The sequence below is a fragment of the Otolemur garnettii genome, unplaced genomic scaffold, assembly GCF_000181295.1.
Source record: "Otolemur garnettii isolate 467f Iridium unplaced genomic scaffold, OtoGar3 scaffold00110, whole genome shotgun sequence".
Lineage (NCBI taxonomy): Eukaryota > Metazoa > Chordata > Mammalia > Primates > Galagidae > Otolemur > Otolemur garnettii.
In genome coordinates, this window is record NW_003852505.1 from 3895703 (window position 1) to 3902582 (window position 6880).

The 6880-nt window shown below is 40.5% G+C and overlaps 1 pseudogene; it reads right to left on the minus strand.

Annotated features, from left to right (window-relative positions):
• Positions 1-5500: 5500 nt before the first annotated feature.
• Positions 5501-6274, minus strand: LOC100961028 (annotated as a pseudogene).
• Positions 6275-6880: the final 606 nt, after the last annotated feature.

A 6880-nucleotide genomic window follows, 5' to 3' on the forward strand; every position in this document is an offset into this window, starting at 1 on the left:
TTTGAGCCGTAGGTGCTGCCCTTGCTTTGGCACTTTTAAACTAAAATGGCATCATTACTGAAGAGCTCTATGATTTATTTTTTCATTTAATATATATTAGAGATCTTTTCATGACAGTACATAAAAATCTACCTTATTCTTTTTAAGAGCTGTGTAATATTTCACAGTAAAGATATACCACATTTTATCTAACCATTAGCCTATTTTGTGTGACTACAAACATGTTGCAATGAACATCCTGTAACATAAATCTTTGTGCATGTATAAAAATATTGCAGAGCATATATTTGAAGAAGTAGAATTGGGTCAGGGGGAAGGTATATTTAAAATTTGGATAGATTGCCTCATTAGCCTTCAGAAATGTTATGCCAATATACACTCCCACCTTCTCCATGACAGTTGATTGCTCCACATCTTGAGCAACACTAATGTTTTTCAAGCTTTAGAATTTTTTGTAAAATATTACATGGATTAATTCTCACTGTGAAACAACAAAGTAAAAGGAGGAGTGCCCTCTTGGCCACCATCCTCTGACCCCAGTTCCACCTGCCTACTTTTTATTGTTTGGTTATGCTTAGGAATAATTTCTTTTTTTTTTTTCTCCTTCCTTCCCAGGAATTGTTTCTTAATAATTTACTCAAGCTTCCTAGACATATTGTTAACAATTACTTAATATGAACTCTAAGTTTTATTAGTTTGTTTACTCACTGTTGTCTTCTGACATGGCCCCATCATCACTCTCTTCTTCCGATTCAGATGACTGTAACATCTTCTGTCTTTTGGGCCTATGTTAGAAAATGAAGATTTAACTTTTACAACAGCCCTCTCCCATATCTGTATGTATGGTGTTAAGAATTCATTGACTCTGAATTCTCAACCAATTTTATTCTACTTATTCTGTTATCTTCAAGAAAATTCTCAAAATTTGGGTCTGCTAATAATGCCCTTCCTTGTTATGCCTTGTGATTATAGTGCTGTTCTTTTCTTTTTTTTTTTTTTTTCATTTCATTTCATTTATTTATTTATTTTGCAGTTTTTGGCCGGGGCTGGGTTTGAACCTGCCACCTCTGGCTTATGGGGCTGGTGCCCTCCTCCTTTGAACCACAGGCACTGCCCTATTTTATTTTTTAAATTAATTATTTTTTATTAAATCATAACTTTGTACATTGATGCATTTATGGGGTTCAGGGTACTGCTTCGATATACAATGTGAAATGTTTACATTGAACTAAGTAACACATCCATCACAGTTATGCTCATTTCTTAATAGTTTTGAAATGCACCATCACATCATGCACATTAGGTGAGGTCCCCCCAAATACCCTCCCTCCTCCCATATCCCCCTTCCCCTCCCCTTATAGTACTATTCTTATATATTTCTTCTTTCACTTGAAGTTAATTTCGGAGGAAAACATATTTGTTCAGGCTAATATCTTAAACTGGAAGTTTGACATAGTCTTTTAAATTACAGTGGCTTGATCCCATCAGTTTGAATGCCAACAAAATAGACTCCTTCCAAGTGTCCTCCTAACTATTTCTGGGGCTTCTACAAAGTACTATCTTGCATGTATCTTGAACCAGATCACTAATATTCTTCTTTTCTGCCCTCCTCATCAAGCTGCAGTGGTATGATTGTTGAGGGCCTCTGTGATCAACATTTTGCCAGGTAGTTTTCTCCATAGATAACTATATATCTAATGTGCCTTTCTGAGAAGACCAAAAATCACACTACAATAAAGATATTTGTATCAGAATGTTCATTGCAGCCCAATTCATAATTTCTAGGTCATGGAAGAAGCCCAAGTGCCCATCAACCCATGAATGGATCAAAAAATTGTGGTATATGTACACCAGGGAATACTATGCAGCTATAAAGAAAGGTGGCAACATTACCTGCTTCATGTTTACATGGATGGAGCTGGAAAACATTCTTCTTAGCCAAGTATCACAAGAATGGAAGAAAAAGTATCCTATGTACTCAACCCTATTATGAAACCCAATTTTAGCCCAAGAATAAGGGGAAAGGGAAGAGGTAAGGGAGGGGAGAGCTGGGAGGATGGGTGGAGGGAGGGTGATTGGTGGGATCACGCCTATGGTTCATCCTATAAGGGTACATGTGAATCTTTCTAAATGTAGAATATAAATGTCTTAACACAACAACTAAGAAAATGCCATGAAGGCTATGTTAACCAGTTGGATGAAAGTATTTCAAATTGTATATAGAAACAACACACTGTACTCCATGATAGTATTAACATACACAGCTATGATTTAATAAAAAATAAAAAATAATGTACTTTTCCTTAAATTCTCAACATCACAAGTGAATAAAGGATATTAACTTTTAACATACGTCTTCTGAATGCCTGGGAATAAGGAAACTTACAACATTGAGAGTAACTTAAAATTGCCTAAAAATATGGTTTTGTGTAGAGTCTCGTGGCCCGAAACCAGGCTCACCTTTGGTTACAAAATGAAACCCACCCACGTCTCACGGCTTGAAAAGTGCGCTTTAGCTCACCATTACCGGAGGATTTGTCATTGTTTTGTTCTAGCTACACAGCTTGAAAAAGTTTAGCTCACCGTTACTGGAGATTTGTCGTTTTGTTCTGGCTACACAACTTGAAAAAGACGGTTTAGCTCACTGTTACTGGAGGATCTGTCGTTGTTTTTGTTCCATCTATACAGCTTGAAAAGGATGGTTTAGCTCACTGTTACTGGAGTTGTTGTTATTTTGTTCCGTCTACGTAGCTTGAAAAGGACGGTTTAGCTCACCATTACTGGAGGATTTGTTGTTGTTTTGTTGTATCTACTCAGCTCGAAAAGAACGGTTTAGCTCACTGTTACTGGAAGATTTGTTGTTTTGTTGCGTCTACACAGCTTGAAAAGAACGGTTTAGCTCACCGTTACTGGAGGATTTGTTGTTGTTTTTGTTCTATCTACTCAGCTCGAAAAGAACGGTTTAGCTCACCTTACTAGAGGATTTGTTGTTGTGTTCTACCTAACATCCGAGCTCTTAAAATAAGAAAACGGTGAAGAAAATACACTCGCTAACTTGGAGCGCCCGTCCAACTAGTCTTCCGAAGAGGCTGGTTTTCCTTTAAATTAACGGTTGCGGGATGATTGACAGCAGATCTGACCAATCCTTGCAAAGGAAAACCCACTCAACGAACAGGGGCCTGGTTGGCACCAAAAGCAAAAAGTACCCCCCAAACCCGAAGACTCAAAATGATCTTATGGCAATATGTTTCTATAAGTAGAATAGTTTATCATCTATGGGCTATCAACAGGCCAGCCAAGGTTGTGTGCCGCACACTTTCTAAACTGACACCGCTAGGATGAGTGGCCTTGTTACCACGGAGTGGGGCTAACCCCACCCTCGTGGAAGCGACGTCAGAGGTTCCACATGGCCTCCGCCATGCTGAAAGAGGGGAAGAAACGTGGAATGGAAGATGAGTAGGGACTCTTTGTTGCAGCCTTCTGAGGTGGAGGTCTGGGCTCCCCAACTTGGCCATAGCTGGTGTGGGTGAGGGTGAGTCCACAGTTTTTTCTATTATTTTTAAAAATTTCTGTAGATTGAGGGGTACAAGCAGTTTTGTGTTATGTGGATGTATTGTATAGTGATGATGTCTGGGCTTTTAATGTATTTGTCTCCTGAATAGTGTATGGTGTACCCAATAGAGTCCACAGTTTTTTCCTGTGGCTTTTGCTACATTAGATCAGCTATCTAAAATTTTCTATATTGTTCTTTTTCTGTTTCTTTGTCTAGAGAGAGCAGAGTTTTGTTGCAGCTTTGTTTGTGCCTGTTGGTGTTTCACACATACTTTATTCCACTGTTGTGAATAGGATATATGTAGTACACGTATGTATTTTTTCTGTTTCTATTTCTGTTATTGCTAGAATAAGAGACAGTTATTGGAATATAGCAATAGAATGTTAATTGTGAAATCTAGGTGGTGGGCTGGATGTGGTGGTTTATGCCTGTAATCTTAGCACCCTGGGAGGCCAGGGTGAGTGGACGGCTCAGGAGTTTGAGACCAGACAGAGCAAAGCAAGACTCCTGTCTAAAAAAAAAATAGAGAAACCAGGGTCGGGCCTGGTGGCTCATGCCTGTAATCCCAGCTCTTGGGAGGCTGGGGCGGGTGCATTGCCTGAGCTCAATGGTTGGAGACTAGCATGAGCAAGAGCGAGACCTCCTCTCTAAAAATAGGTAGGCGTTGTGGCGGGCGCCTGTAGTCCCAGCTACTTGGAAGGCTGAGGCAAGAGAATCGCTTAAGCCTAGGAGTTTGAGGTTACTGGGAACTATGGCCCCATGGGTGACAGAGTGAGACTTTATCTAAAAAGTAAATAAATAAAAATAGAGAAACCAGCCCATTGTGGCAGGCACCTGTAGTCCCAGGTACTTGGGAAGCTGAGGCAAAAAGATTGCTCAAGTCCAAGAGTTTGAGGTTTCTGTGAGTTATGATGCTATAGCACTCTACCGAGGGTTGACAAAGTGAGATTCTGTCTCAAACAAACAAAATAAATAAATAAATAAAATCTAGGTGGTGAGTATATTGGTGTTCACTGTAAAATTCTTTGAACTTTACTGCATGTTTAAAAATATTAGTTAAAAAAAGAAAAGATGAAAGCTATGGGATTCTGTATATTTATCTTACATCCAGCTTGTGTTAATAAGGAGAAACCCAACTTGAATAAGTCTAAAAGGAAAATGGATTTTTTGGTTAATGTGACTGGGAAGGACAGGGCAGATCGCAGACCTAACAGGATCCACGGACTCAGTATCTAGGCTCTCAGTCTGTCTGATTTCAGCTTGTCTCTGTATTGCCTCAATTTCTAAGAATCTATTATATGATAGGTATAGATGTGACACCACTACCAATCAATTGCTCTGGGGTCACTCTCTTACAGTTCAAGATCCAAAGAAAAGAGAAAGTTTTTACCTCTGATTTAGAAAATTCCAAGGGAAGTCTATATCTCTGCCCCTGGATCTCATGTCTACCTTTAGAATTGCTACTGGGTCCAGGGGGAGTTTGAGGTAATGATTAGTCCATCCTGGGTTAAGTACCTCACTGTGGGATAGGGTAGAGATACTGTGATTGCCTGTCTCACCAATACTATTAAAAGGACAGTGAAGGGGGAGCAGATTTCCAAAGGAAGAGGAGTGTGGAGTGCTATTACTGGAAGTGAGTAAGGAATACTGAGTAAAGCAAAACAGCAGATGTCTGCCACATATATTTCTTAGTTTTTTTTTTTTTTTGAGGAGATAAACCAATTTTATTGTCTATCATTATGTTATGTAAAAATCTAGATTTGTACAGAAAAAAGCCAAATGAATAGTAAGTGAATGCAAAAGAAATAATTTACATTTACTGTTTTCTTTTTCCCATGATAGTAGGATGATAGCCATTTCAAAGCACATGTGTCTGGCTATAGAGTGGGATTTGTTCACTGGCCAAAGCCCACCATAAAAGTAAGGCTTTCAGTGTCTCTGTATGCTCTACTGGCTCTTGAGAAAACTTTTGAGGTCTTGGAGAAAAGTAATACTCCTGGTGTTCCAGGGCTGTGCTAAGTTTTACCAGGTCATCTGCAAAAGTGTTGTTCACCCTTCGTCTACAAGGAAATCCATTAGATGGTCATACAAGGCCCAGTCCAGGGAATCTGTGTTGAGTGTGTGATGAGTGTCCTTCCATTAAGAATTGCTGGTGGACTGAAAGCTAACTTCCCTAATACAGAAAAATGTCACTTTAAGCCTCCTCTTCTTGTCCAGCCTCATCCTCTGGATAGTGGTAGTCCAGCACAAGGCCTTCTTGCCATCATTCTTCATAAATTCAACCATGAAATTAGGAGTTGAGGTCAGTTCAGGCTCTTGTTCCTCAACCTTCTGCTCTTGTGAGGGCTCCTCTTCACCCATTATATGTTGGTGGGAAACTGTTGTTAATGTTGAAAGTGACAATGATCTTTTCCCCAGCAGCTTTCCCCACTAATTTTGCCTCTGATCCATTCACTTCCAATTCCCAACTCCAGGCATCTTAGGGAGGGACTTATGTTTCTGGATTTTCTCTTCCTTCTTAATTTTATTACTCAGAAATTCAACAAAACTTTGTCCCCTTCTGTGTGCACCGCACCGCAGCTGCAGTCACAGGTGCAGGGCCAGGGAAGCCACGGCAGGCCTGGCTGCAGTAAGCTGCTGGAGCGGCGGAGTGGGTGCTGCGGTGCGGCGGCCGGCAGCTGCGGGGCCTACGGCACTAAACACACGGGGCAGAGGCAGCATCGTGCCAGAGGCTGCGGTCTCAACACGTGTAAAAGTAGACATCTTAGTTTTAAATTACACTTCTTGGATTTTTTTTTTTTTGAGACAGAGTCTCACTATGTCACCCTCAGTAGAGTGCTGTAGCGTCCCAGCTCACAACAACCTCCAACTCTTGGGCTTAAGTGATTCTCTTTCCTCCATCTCCCAAGTAGCTATGAATACAGGTGCCCGCCACAAAGCCGGTTATTTTTGTTGTTGTAGCAGCTGTCCTTGTTGTTTGGCAGGCCCTGGCCGAGTTCCAACCTCCCAGCCCTGGTGTATGTGGTCTATGTTGCTGGCGCCCTAGCCACACCAAGCTACAGGCACTGAGCCCACTTCTTGGATTCTTGATGTGTCTAATCAGATCATCTGCAAATAATTATACTTTTTTCTCTTTCTTTTAGATTTATTTATTTGACTTCTTTTTGTTTGTTTGTTATTAGAGATAGTCTTGTTCTGTTGCCCAGAATGGAGTACATTGGCCTGATTATAGCTCACTGTAAACTTGAATTCCTGGTCTTAAGTGATCCTCCTGCAGCTTCTTCTTTCTAACTTTCTTCTTTCTTCCTTCTTCCTTCCTCCCCCCCC